This window comes from Oncorhynchus gorbuscha, linkage group LG09 (assembly GCF_021184085.1).
Source record: "Oncorhynchus gorbuscha isolate QuinsamMale2020 ecotype Even-year linkage group LG09, OgorEven_v1.0, whole genome shotgun sequence".
NCBI classification, from domain to species: Eukaryota; Metazoa; Chordata; class Actinopteri; order Salmoniformes; family Salmonidae; genus Oncorhynchus; species Oncorhynchus gorbuscha.
Window position 1 is genome coordinate 83,359,526 of NC_060181.1, and position 13,611 is coordinate 83,373,136.

Genomic DNA, 13,611 nt, shown 5'->3' on the forward strand with positions numbered 1-13,611 from the left:
TTTTTTGCATTTTCTCCTCGCTCCTTAAACAGAATTGCTGTGTGAGAGAAGCAGAAATGAAGGAGTAAACCAACTTTACCGATGTCAACTAGGTTGAAGCATTAATTCTATCGATTTATGACATTCTTCTGGAGAGCAAGGTTGATTTAGTGTTCTAGGGCAAAAAGTAATGACAGAAGAGAAGCTGCACGTATTTAATTATAGGCAAGTTGACTAACAAATAGCCTAGCAAAATGTCTGATATTACAAGCAGAAACATATTCCTATCTAAAAAGGCCTGTCAAATCGTTCCGCCAGGTACGTTCCGCCTTGCGGATGTGTTATTAGCAATTGCGGGCCTGTTTGGGTGAACAAACAGCTGACTTGCGCATCACTAGCATGAGTGTCTTTGTGCATCATTACAGACATCACAGATTATGTTCGACGTACCACCACCCAGCACTCCCATCTCAGCCAGAGCAGACAGAGTCACAGAGAATCACATTCACCATCCACTACAGTAAATCAAATTACTCAGGGGCGCAACTTTCACTGGGAACAAGGGGTCATGGGGGGGGGACAAAAATACAATTTTGGAATACGGGGGAGGGGGGGGGTGGCACATTCTGAAATTGCATTTTGTCCCTCCTCAGGTTTACCATTGCAATGTGATACACAAAGTAGCAACTGTGGGCTTTCGGACAATGCGGACGCCTCCGAGTGGTTGGGTAGGCTGCTTGGAGTGTTCAGCCGGGTGGATTTAGCACCATGCAGACACCACAGAGCAGGCTGTATTCATAGTTCAGTGTATATGTGTTGCGTTCTTTCACCGAGCTTTATAAGCAAGCAGCACAGAAACTGGCTACTCTTCAGTTGACTGATGTAGTTGGCAAGGTAAAAAAGGAAACTAGGGTTTATTCGCAGTGCTGAGCTAGAATTGTAATTACTGAGGTGAGTGAATAAGCTTGGTATAATGAGGTGTGTGTGTGTGTGTGTGTGTGTGTGTGTGTGTGTGTGTGTGTGTGTGTGTGTGTGTGTGTGTGTGTGTGTGTGTGTGTGTGTGTGTGTGTGTGTGTGTGTGTGTGTGTGTGTGTGTGTGTGTGTCACTGTGTTGCACTCTCATTATCCAACTGTCAAATCACCCAAAAGACCTTGGCCTCTCCACGTGGGAAGACAGAGCTATAAATAAGATAACAACTTGGGTATAAAATAATGAATATACGTAGTTTTGTCTCTGCACATGTACGAATACAAGCACACACACACTTACACACATACACACTGTTCTTTCATTACTGCAAGGCCGACAGAAGCGGTCGCTTATGGCCCCGGCCGCTAGGGTGTCAGCGACCCCCCCCCCCCCAAAAAAAAATACCTGTCATGGCCAAATTAGCAACCAGACATTCAGGGCACAAACCCAGGGATCCTGACCTCCAGGGTCCCGAATTATTTAGTCACTCTCACTCAGATATCATATTAACATTCACAAGTCATGAAAAAAGCTGTAAAACTGTTAAAACAGGCATTGCTTCATCTGTGCATCCCAGCAAAGAACAATGTAAAAGAGAGGATTAGTATTGAGAGAGAGAGAGTTAGAGAGAGAGATGAGAGATATGACTGGCTCTTTTCAGAGGATAAGTCAGGAATGAGAACCATTAGGAGTCAGCAATGAGTTGAGTGATTATGACACTGCTCTGAATTCCCTGTGTTCTGTTCAGACCTTGTTTTGTTCAGACTGTGTTCTGTTCAGACTGTGGAGTCTTGCTCGAGTAGTTACAGAAGTAGGGCAAATACTATGCGGTCCAACTAATCCCAAATCATCGCAATTGGGTTGAGGTCAGGTGATTGTGGAGGCCAGGTCATCTGACGAAGCACTCCATCACTCCATCACTCTCCTTCTTGGTCAAATAGGCCTTACACAGCCCGGAGGTGTGTTTATGGTCTTTTTCCTGTTGAAAAACAAATGATCCCACTAAACGCAAACAGGATGGGATGGCGCATTGCTGCAGATTGCTGTGGTAGACATGCTGGTTAAGTATGCCTTGAATTCTAAATAAATCACAGCCAGTGTCACCAGCAAAGCTCCCCCACACCATCACACCTCCGCCTCCATGCTTCATAGTGAGAACCGCATATACAGAGACCATCTGTTCACCTACTCTGTGTCTCACAAAGTCACGGCAGTTGGAACCAAAAATTTCAGATTTGCAATAAATCTATAATAAATCTATCCAATAAATCAGCTGTTTTTGGTACACCATTTTTTTCTATGACAAAGGAGAAAACACTGGGGAATCACAATGTAAGGTGAGCATCCACATCCTGGGGTTGAACATCCACCGGTCTAATGTCCATTGCTCATGATTCTTGGCCCAAGCAAGTCTCTTCTTTTATTGATGTCCTTTAGTAGTGGTTTCTTTGCAGAAAGTTGACCATGAAGGCCAGATTCACGCAGTAACTCTGGGTCTTGCTTTCCTGTGTCGGTCCTCATAAGAGCCAGTTTCATCATAGCGCCTGACAGTTTTTGCGAAATCATGCAAAGGGTGGCTACTTTGAAGAATCTCAAATATAACAAATATTTTGATTTCTTTTACACTTTTTTTGGTTACTACATTATTCCATATGTGTTATTTCATAGCTTTGATGGCTTCACTATTATTCTACAATGTAGAAAATAGTGAAAATAAACAAAACCCTGGAATGAGTAGGTGTGTACTGTACATGTCCTTGTTGGTCTAGTTGGTCATGATGGGGATGTTGGTCTAGTTGACCATGCTGGGGATGTTGGTCTAGTTGGACATGCTGAGAATGTTGGTATAGTTGGCCATGCCAGGGATGTTTGTCTAGTTGGACATGCTGGGGATGTTGGTCTTGTTGGCTATGCTGGGGATGTTGGTCTAGTTGGCCATGCTGGTGATGTTGGTCTTGTTGGCCATGCTGAGGATGTTGGTATAGTTGGCCATGCCAGGGATGTTGGACTAGTTGGTTAGGTCGGGGATGATGGTCTAGTTGGCCATGCCAGGGATGTTGGTATAGTTGGCCATGCCAGGGATGTTGGTCTAGTTGACCATGCTGAGGATGTTGGTCTAGTTGGCCATGCCAGGGATGTTGGTCTAGTTGGCCATGATGAGAATATTGATCTAGTTGGCCATGCCAGGGATGTTGGTCTAGTTGGCCATGCCGGGGATGTTGGTCTGGTTGGCCATGCTGAGGATGTTGGTCTAGTTGGCCATGCTGGGGATGTTGGTCTAGTTGGTCATGATGGGGATGTTGGACTAGTTGGTTATACCGGGGATGTTGGACTAGTTGGTTATGCTGGGGATGTTAGTCTAGTTGGCCATGCTGAAGGGATGTTGATTTCGCTGAATATGCTGGGGATGTTGGTCTGGTTGACCATGAATGGGATGTTGGTATAGTTGGCCATGCTGGGGATGTTGGTCTAGTTGGCCTTGCTGGGGATGTTGGTATAGTTGTTCATGCTAAGGATGTTGGTCTAGTTGGCCATGTTGGGGATGTTGGTCTAGTTGGCCATGCTGGGGATGTTGGTCTAGTTGGCCATGCTGGGGATGTTGGTCTAGTTGGTCATGATGGGGATGTTGGACTAGTTGGTTATACCGGGGATGTTGGACTAGTTGGTTATGCTGGGGATGTTGGTCTGGTTGGCCTTGCTGGGGATGTTGGTCTGGTTGGTCATGCTGAGGATGTTTGTCTGGTTGGATGTGTTGTGTCCCTGTGCGGTCACATTAGCATCCAGAGCCCTGACAGAACCTAGACAGGAGATGACAGCCCATCCATTGTTATGGCTTGTCTCTCTCTATCTCTCTCACTCTCTCTCTCTCTCTCTCACACACACACACACACACACACACACACACACACACACACACACACACACACACACACACACACACACACACACACACACACACACACACACACACACACACACACACACACACACACACACACACACACACACACACACACACACACAACCAAAAATACACTGTGCCATGTAACAGAGTGCTCTCCCTTCCTCTCCACAAGCAATCACAAACAGCTTGGTGTCCAATAACCACCTCTTTTTCTATATAGACATTATATAATGTGTTATCATAAGTACCGTATGTGTGATTCTACCCTCCACGAACAGTCTCACACTCCGAGATCATCATCAGCAGTAGACAACACAGAGCATTACAGCCTGTTACATCAGCAAACGCACATTAACACACTCAAATTCCGGTCCACACACTCAGATACACAAACGCACAAACGTACACACAGACATGACCCACACACACACACCGCTGCATGATCCAGGGGAGAGCTAGTTCAGAGTTACGGTATGGAACATAAATTATATGAAGTATGAATACTGAACGCAGAACACAGCCACAGCAGTAGATTAAATTACCTTTCCTCTAGCTACAGTAACTGCGTCATGCCTCCAAAATGATATGACCACTCTAGATACGTTTTTGTATTTTGCTGTTTGTGATTTAACCACTTTCATAAGATATTGTGAAGGTTGCACTAGAAGGGCAAAGGGTAATCTGTTCCTAATAATCAAGCTTATCCTTTTTCCTTCTCTCCTCATCTAAAGATTCATTATGGATTTCTGCCTGGTTGTCTTCTAGTGCCATTATATCTCCCCCTGTCCTTCTCCCTTCTATCTGCTTTCTCCTCTGGCTCCCTTACCCCCTCCCCCCCTGCCCCCTCTCCCCCTGCCCCCCCCCCCTCCCCCTGTCTCCCCCATCCCCTCTCCCCCTGCCCCCTCTCCCCCTGCCTCCCCCATCCCCCCATCCCCTCTCCCCCTCTCCCCGTCCCTCTCCCCCTCTCCCCTGCCTCCCCCGTCCCCTCCCCTCCCTCCCCCTGCCACCCTGCCTCCCCTTCTCTCACTTCTGCCCTTTCCCCCTCCCCCTGCCGCCCTCTCCCCCCTCTCCCCCTGCCTCGCACCACACAGTGAAACAATTCAAACAACAACTGTTTCTATTCTCCCATGGCGTTCCCTTGTTTATCTGCTTTTCACAGACCTCCTGCTCTCACCTTCAATGGGATTGATTGTGCGCTCACACACCCATGCGCAAACACACACACACATTCACACAATGCGTCATCCCAAAGGGGAGGGGAGCAGAACAAAACACGAGTGGGAATATTTGAACTAACGGTGGGGGGTGAGGATGGCGTGAGAAGGGGGAGAGGAAGGGGAGGAAAGGTATCATTCAGCTGTTAAAACATGCCGTTGGCACTGCTTGTAGGTCACCTGACTGGTTGTAGGTCACCTGTCTGGTTGTCGGTCACCTGGCTGCTTGTAGGTCACCTGACTGGTTGTAGGTCACCTGACTGCTTGTAGGTCACTTGGCTGGTTGTAGGTCACCTGACTGCTTGTAGGTCACTTGGCTGGTTGTAGGTCACTTGGCTGGTTGTAGGTCACCTGACTGCTTGTAGGTCACTTGGCTGGTTGTAGGTCACTTGGCTGGTTGTAGGTCACCTGACTGCTTGTAGGTCACCTGACTGCTTATAGGTCACCTGACTACTTGTCGGTCACCTGGCTGCTTTTTGGTCACCTGGACGCCAGGATAGGACTGGAGACACATACTAAACAAATGTCCCTGTGGGAATAAGGACGTACCTCCATTTTATTCTAAAGGGTTGTGTCTGAGTGTCTGTATGTGTGTGTGTGTATGTGTGTGTGTGTGTGTGTGTGTGTGTGTGTGTGTGTGTGTGTGTGTGTGTGTGTGTGTGTGTGTGTGTGTGTGTGTGTGTGTGTGTGTGTGTGTGTGTGTGTGTGTGTGTGTGTGTGTGTGTGTGTGTGTGTGTGTGTGTGTGTGTGTGTGTGTGTGTGTGTCTACTTGTGTCAATGAAAGTCTTTGACGCAAGATGTCAAACTAGCCCTCTAGATGTTTGTGGTGAACTAAACAAATTTACAGTCTGATATTATATTTTAATCTCTTTACTCTCCTACAATATTTGATCTCTCTGCATCATCATGACCAAAGTGATAGATAATGTGCTTATTCACAATTAACTGTTAGTATTCTTTTGGGATATTGTTCATCTGACCGTGGTCTTTGGATAAGACGTAGGGAGTACTCAGCAGTTCACTACAGCCTTCAAATCCACATGGACGTAGCTCATTAAATATACCACAGTATACATATTTAATTAATGTAATAACACGTGAGGTGAATCCATACTGTGGGGATGAAATTCATTTCAGATATAGACATCTCCTGTAGTGGAAGCACATGATGTGACCTGATTCTAAAATCACGAACATACATTGCAGGGACTGTGCTTGATTACTCTGGCCTGTAACTCTGTGATGATCCCCATAGAATTGCATTTTTTTTCATTATTTAAAAATGTAATTGTTTTTGATCGCTTGCTTCTGTTTCAATTATTAAAATGTATGATGTTTAATTGTTTAATTTCATTATTATTATGATGTTGATTGCTTATAGCAGGGGTTCCCAAATGTTTGAGCCCGCGACCCCATTTTGATATAAAAATTATTCAATGGCCCAACCATGTAAAAAAAAAGTGATCAACGGCCAATGTTTACTTGACAGTCTATTACGAATCAGTCTGACAGTATTTTCTTTCACAGTATTTTACTCTGAAATGGTTTGAAGTGACTGAAATGCATCAGAAAGATATTGCAAAGTTCAGAAGATCTAAAGGTCATCAGGCAATAATGTTGTATGATCTTCTGTGTAGAAAAGAATGTCATCATTGGTGATGTCCCCCCCCCCCAGTCTTAGTGCCTAGTATTGTCCACACGTGTCCAACCTGCTTGTGGGTATAGTAGAGGGAAACAGTATGTATGGGTTCCTGAGAGTCTTAGCTCTCAGTGATGGGGTCATAATATTTGATCTTAAATCATTCAACAGATAGATCCACATTTGTAGGACGGAAACAGAAACTGTTTATTACAACCTCCTGTAGCGGCTACTACAGTTTACTGATGTTACCCCGGTTTTATGAACCAAACACACGTTCTCTTTTCTCCCAATTTTAAAATCAGGCGACCCCTAGTTTTGGAAACCCTGGCTTCTCAGCACAGTTCCTAAGTGTAACTCCTGTTGGAACCGGTAAGGTTGTGGTAGATATAAGACTCACCTTACGGCTAGCAAGTTACCCAGTTATCTTTGTAACTCAATTCATTTACCTTCTGTTTGTGGATTCATTTCCAGTGTTTGTGTTTGTCTTGTGTTCGGTGCCACTTCTCGGAGCTCTGCCTGCAGACGTGAGCGTAATAACCTGCAGTTGATTGAGAAGCACACTCTTCTTTTCCCGTGGGACACCCCATTTCGCTACACTCACAAGCATTTCGCTACACTCGCATTAACATCTGCTAACCATGTGTATGTGACAAATAAAATTTGATTTGATTTATATGTTGAGGCAATGGTTTTGCCCAAGTAGTGACTCAAGCAGGGCCGTAGCTACATACAGTATAAGGACATCGAGCTGCAGACCTCTGTAATTTATATAAAAATAAATAAATAAATTGGGGACCTAAGTGAGGGTCTCAATTTACTTTTGGGAGTTAGAATATACAAGGTGCAATTTCGAAAATTGTTGGCAGCAATTTTCCTCTTGTTTGAATTGGGTATTTTGAATACTTTATAGGTAGAAAACTTTGAACAGAACCAGGCTATGTCGATAACTACATTTAGAAAAATAATCATATAGAACCTTACAGTCTGAATTCACAGAGCTTGGGAACACCTGCTTTTTCCATGACATAGACTGACCAGGTGAAAGCTTTGATCTCTTATTGATGTCCCCTTTTAAATCCACTTCAATCAATGTAGATGAAGGGGAGGAGAGAGGTTGAAGAGGATTTTTAAGCCTTGAGCCAAATGAGACATGGATTGTGCATATGTGCCATTCAGAGGGTGAATGGACAAGACAAATTATTTAAGTGCCTTTGAACGGGTATGGTAGGAGGTGCAAGGCGCATCAATTTGTGGGTCAAGAACTGCAACACTGCTGGGTTTTTCACAATCAGCATTTTCCAGTGTGTATCAAAAATGGTCCACCACAACTTGGAGTCAACATGGGCCAGCATCCCTGTGGAACGCAGGCCCCAACGAATTGATGCTGTTCTGAGGGCAAAAGTGGGTGCAACTCAATATGTTTTGTACACTCAGTGTATTCGGAAAGTATTCAGACCTCTTGACCTTTTACACATTTTTTATGTTACAGCCTTTTTCTAAAATTGATTGCATTGTTTATTTTTCCTTCATCAGTCTCCACACAATATCCCATAATGACAAAGCAAAAACAGGTTGGATTGGGAGCGTTGCTGCACAGCTATTTTCAGATCTCTACAGAGATGTTCGATCGGGTTCAAGTCCGGGCTCTGGTTGAGCCACTCAAGGACATTCAGAGACTTGTCCCGAAGCGTTGTATTGGCTGTGTGCTTAAGGTTGTTGTCCTGTTGGAAGTCGAACCTTTGCCCAAGTCTGAGGTCCAGAACAATATGGAACAGGTTTTCATCAAGGATCTCTCTGTACTTTGCTCCGTTCATCTTTGCATGAAAAACATCCCCACAGCATGATGCTGCCACCACCATGCTTCTTCGTAGAGATGGTGCCAGGTTTCCTCCAGACGTGACGCTTGGCATTCAGGCCAAAGAGTTCAATCTTGGTTTCATCAGACCAGAAAATCTTGTTTCTCATAATTTGAGAATCTTTAGTTGCCTTTTGGCAAACTCCAAGCGGGCTGTCATGTTCCTTTAACTGAGGAGTGGCTTCCGCCAGGCCACTCTACCATAAAGGCCTGATTGGTGGAGTGCTGCAGAGATGGTTGTCCTTCTGGAAGGTTCTCCCATCTCCACAGAGGAACTCTAGAGCTCTGTCAGAGTGACCATTGGGTTCTTGGTCACCTCCCTGACCAAGGCCCTTCTCCCCCGATTGCTCAGTTCGGCCGAACGGCCAGCTATAGGAAGTCTTGGTGGTTCCAAACTTCTTCCATTTAAGAATTATGGAGGGCTATGTGTTCTTGGGGACCTTCAATGCTGCAAAACTGTTTAGGTACCCCTCCCCAGATCTGTGCCTCGACACAATCCTATCTCGGAGCTCAACAGGCAATTCCTTTGACCTCATGGCTTGGTTTTTTCTCTGATATGCACTGTCAACTGTGAGACCTTTATATAGACTTTGTGCCTTTCGAAATCATGTCCAATCAATTTAATTTACCTGGTCAGTATACATGTATATAGTATATAGTATGATTTAGCAGAGCTAACATTGGCTGAGTGTATTCTCATTACGGCCCATCAGTTCCAGAATAAGTCTTTTTTTATAACATATTGTACCTATTAAATAATTACGATTTGTTTAGTCCCTGAATTCTTATATCACATCTTTCTTGTTTATTTTTTTTGAGGGATATAATATTTGCCTGTTCTAAATGGGTGGGCTAAGAAGAGAGTGTTGAACTAAAATTTGAAGTGGCTTTCATCTATCCACTCAGCTACGCAAACTACCCAAATTATGACTAAAGATGAGGTAAGGAGAATACTTAAATATCTCTTAAATCCTCTGAAATGCTATTGCAGTCATGCAGTTGATATAGTCAAATAACTGCTACATTAGTGTTACCCTCAGTTCCTATGAAGTGGTTTTTGTTTTATTTAGAGCCTAATTGAATTATAAAGAGCTCTAGCATGTACATTGTAATGAAATTAAACCCCACTCTGCTTCATGAGAGCAATTTGTTTTCATAATCCACAGCCAGGGTATCACACTGTGTTTGTTTATGAGTTTAGGTAATAATCAATAGAGCTCATGTTGCTACTGAATCAATGCACTTGAAAGGCTTGGCTTAGGATGGGATGGAATGGGATGGCTCACTGCTTCTGGGGTTCTCCACTTAAATGTATTTTGTCAAGTGGTGAACATATGACTACAACTTGATTATTGATAATGACTTGAAATGTGTAATTTGCCATTTGAGAGAGAGAGAGAGAGAGAGAGAGAGAGAGAGAGAGAGAGAGAGAGAGAGAGAGAGAGAGAGAGAGAGAGAGAGAGAGAGAGAGAGAGAGAGAGAGAGAGAGAGAGAGAGAGAGAGAGAGAGAGAGAGAGAGAGAGAGAGAAGGCTTTCTGTAGTGTATAAATCCATGAACACACCTCAGAGGGGACCCTGGCACACACACACAATGTTTGATATGATCCTTTTAACTCAAATGGAAAGTGTAATGCAAAACTTTTCTTTCAAATTGATGGTGAATTTCAATAACCTGCGCCGTCGGATTTGACTCTCAAACCACATGTTCTGTGACCACTTCACGCTTTTAAGCAGGTTAGCATTTCTCGTCATGAATCTTGTTCTGAAGGCAGCTCTGCAGAGTGGTCACAAGCTGGAAGAGCCACAAAGTCATAAAATCTGATTATAAACATAACCTTAACTCTAACCCCAACCGTAACCACACTGCTTACCCTAATGCTTAACCCTAACCTTAAATGAAACGAGAAAATGTTTATTTTCATTAATTTTTACAATATTGCTAATTTTGACATTGCAGCTGGCCTAATGGGAAATTTCTCCGTTCCTGTTCCTGTTCCTGCTCCTGTTCCTGTTCCTGTTCCTGTTCCTGTTCCTGTTCTTGCCCCTGTTCCTGCCCCTGTTCCTGCTCCTGTTCCTGCCCCTGTTCCTGCCCCTGTTCCTGTCCCTGTTCCTGCCCCTGTTCCTGCTCCTGTTCCTGCCCCTGTTCCTGCCCCTGTTCCTGCTCCTGTTCCTGCCCCTGTTCCTGTCCCTGTTCCTGCCCCTGTTCCTGCCCCTGTTCCTGCTCCTGTTCCTGCCCCTGTTCCTGCTCCTGTTCCTGCTCCTGTTCCTGTCCCTGTTCCTGTCCCTGTTCCTGTCCCTGTTCCTGCTCCTGTTCCTGCTCCTGCTCCTGTTCCTGCCCCTGTTCATGCCCCTGTTCCTGCTCCTGTTCCTGTTCCTGTTCCTGCCCCTGTTCCTGCCCCTGTTCCTGCCCCTGTTCCTGTTCCTGCCCCTGTTCCTGCCTCTGTTCCTGCCCCTGTTCCTGTTCCTGTTCCTGCTCCTGTTCCCGCCCCTGTTCCTGCCCCTGTTCCTGTTCCTGTTCCTGCTCCTGTTCCTGCCCCTGTTCCTGCCCCTGTTCCTGTTCCTGCTCCTGTTCCTGCTCCTGTTCCTGCCCCTGTTCCTGCCCCTGTTCCTGCCCCTGTTCCTGCCCCTGCCCCTGTTCCTGTTCCTGTTCCTGTTCCTGCTCCTGTTCCTGTTCCTGTTCCTGTTCCTGTTCCTGTTCTTGCCCCTGTTCCTGCCCCTGTTCCTGTTCCTGTTCCTGCCCCTGTTCCTGCTCCTGTTCCTGTTCCTGTTCCTGCCCCTGTTCCTGCCCCTGTTCCTGTTCCTGTTCCTGTTCCTGTTCCTGCTCCTGTTCCTGTTCCTGTTCCTGTTCCTGCCCCTGTTCCTGCCCCTGTTCCTGTTCCTGTTCCTGTTCCTGCCCCTGTTCCTGCCCCTGTTCCTGTTCCTGTTCCTGCTCCTGTTCCTGTTCCTGTTCCTGTTCCTGCCCCTGTTCCTGCCCCTGTTCCTGTTCCTGCCCCTGTTCCTGCTCCTGTTCCTGCTCCTGTTCCTGCTCCTGTTCCTGTTCCTGTTCCTGCTCCTGTTCCTGTTCCTGTTCCTGTTCCTGTTCCTGCCCCTGTTCCTGCCCCTGTTCCTGTTCCTGTTCCTGCCCCTGTTCCTGCTCCTGTTCCTGCTCCTGTTCCTGTTCCTGTTCCTGTTCCTGTTCCTGTTCCTGCTCCTGTTCCTGTTCCTGCTCCTGTTCCTGTTCCTGCTCCTGCTCCTGCTCCTGTTCCTGTTCCTGTTCCTGTTCCTGCTCCTGTTCCTGCTCCTGTTCCTGCTCCTGTTCCTGTTCCTGCTCCTGTTCCTGCTCCTGTTCCTGTTCCTGTTCCTGCTCCTGTTCCTGCTCCTGTTCCTATTCCTGTTCCTGTTCCTGCTCCTGCTCCTGTTCCTGTTCCTGTTCCTGTTCCTGCTCCTGTTCTTGTTCCTGCTCCTGCTCCTGCTCCTGCTCCTGTTCCTGCACCTGCTCCTGCTCCTGTTCCTGCTCCTGTTCCTGCCCCTGTTCCTGCTCCTGTTCCTGCTCCTGTTCCTGTTCCTGTTCCTGTTCCTGTTCCTGTTCCTGCTCCTGCTCCTGCTCCTGTTCCTGTTCCTGTTCCTGTTCCTGCTCCTGTTCCTGCTCCTGTTCCTGTTCCTGTTCCTGTTCCTGTTCCTGTTCCTGTTCCTGCTCCTGTTCCTGCTCCTGTTCCTGCCCCTGCCCCTGTTCCTGCTCCTGCTCCTGTTCCTGCCCCTGTTCCTGCCCCTGTTCCTGCCCATTTGGACCCATTCTAAATCAAAACAAATTTGACATATTAGTAAAGACAAGATTAAATTGAGAGTCGTCTGATGGGTGAGAATAGTATCACTTGATAAGAGAACAGCGAGCGTGTGAGGCCAGGAACAGAGGGCAAGCTTTTTTTGCATGTTTTTCTAATGATGAAAATAGTACCATCATGCAGCCGATATGTTTTGATTTCTAAGACATTCTAAGGTTTGTATCATTCACAACTAAAGTTACAAAATAACTCTAAATCTAGCCTAATATACGTATATGTATCTTGTATGCGTGGAGGCCTGAAGATTCCAAACAGGTTTATGTTAATTAACGGTCAATTACAGTGAGACCGGCAGTCATTTGCGTGTCAGTTACCGGCTGATAAAATGACATGATCCCCACAGCCCTAACCCTAGCCAGACACTCCTAACCCTAGCCAGACACTCCTAACCCTAGCCAGACAACCCTAAACCTAGCCAGACACTCCTAACCTTAGCCAGACAACCCTAACCCTAGCCAGACACTCCTAACCCTAGCCAGACACTCCTAACTCTAGCCAGACAACCCTAACCCTAGCCAGACACTCCTAACCCTAGCCAGACACTCCTAATCATAACCAGACACTCCTAACACTTTCCAGACACTCCTAACCCTAACCAGACACTCCTAACCCTAACCAGACACCGCTAACCCTAACCAGACAACCCTAACCCTAGCCAGACACTCCTAACCTTAGCCAGACAACCCTAACCCTAGCCAGACACTCCTAACCCTAGCCAGACAACCCTAACCCTAGCCAGACACTCCTAACCCTAGCCAGACACTCCTAACCCTAGCCAGACAACCCTAACCCTAGCCAGACACTCCTAACCCTAGCCAGACAACCCTAACCCTAGCCAGACACTCCTAACCCTAACCAGACACTCCTAACCCTAACCAGACACCGCTAACCCTAACCAGACAACCCTAACCCTAGCCAGACACTCCTAACCTTAGCCAGACAACCCTAACCCTAGCTAGACACTCCTAACCCTAGCCAGACAACCCTAACCCTAGCCAGACACTCCTAACCCTAGCCAGACAACCCTAACCCTAGCCAGACACTCCTAACCCTAACCAGACACTCCTAACCCTAACCAGACACCGCTAACCCTAACCAGACAACCCTAACCCTAGCCAGACACTCCTAACCTTAGCCAGACAACCCTAACCCTAGCTAGACACTCCTAACCCTAGCCAGACAACCCTAACCCTAGCCAGACACCCCTAACCCTAGCCAGACAACC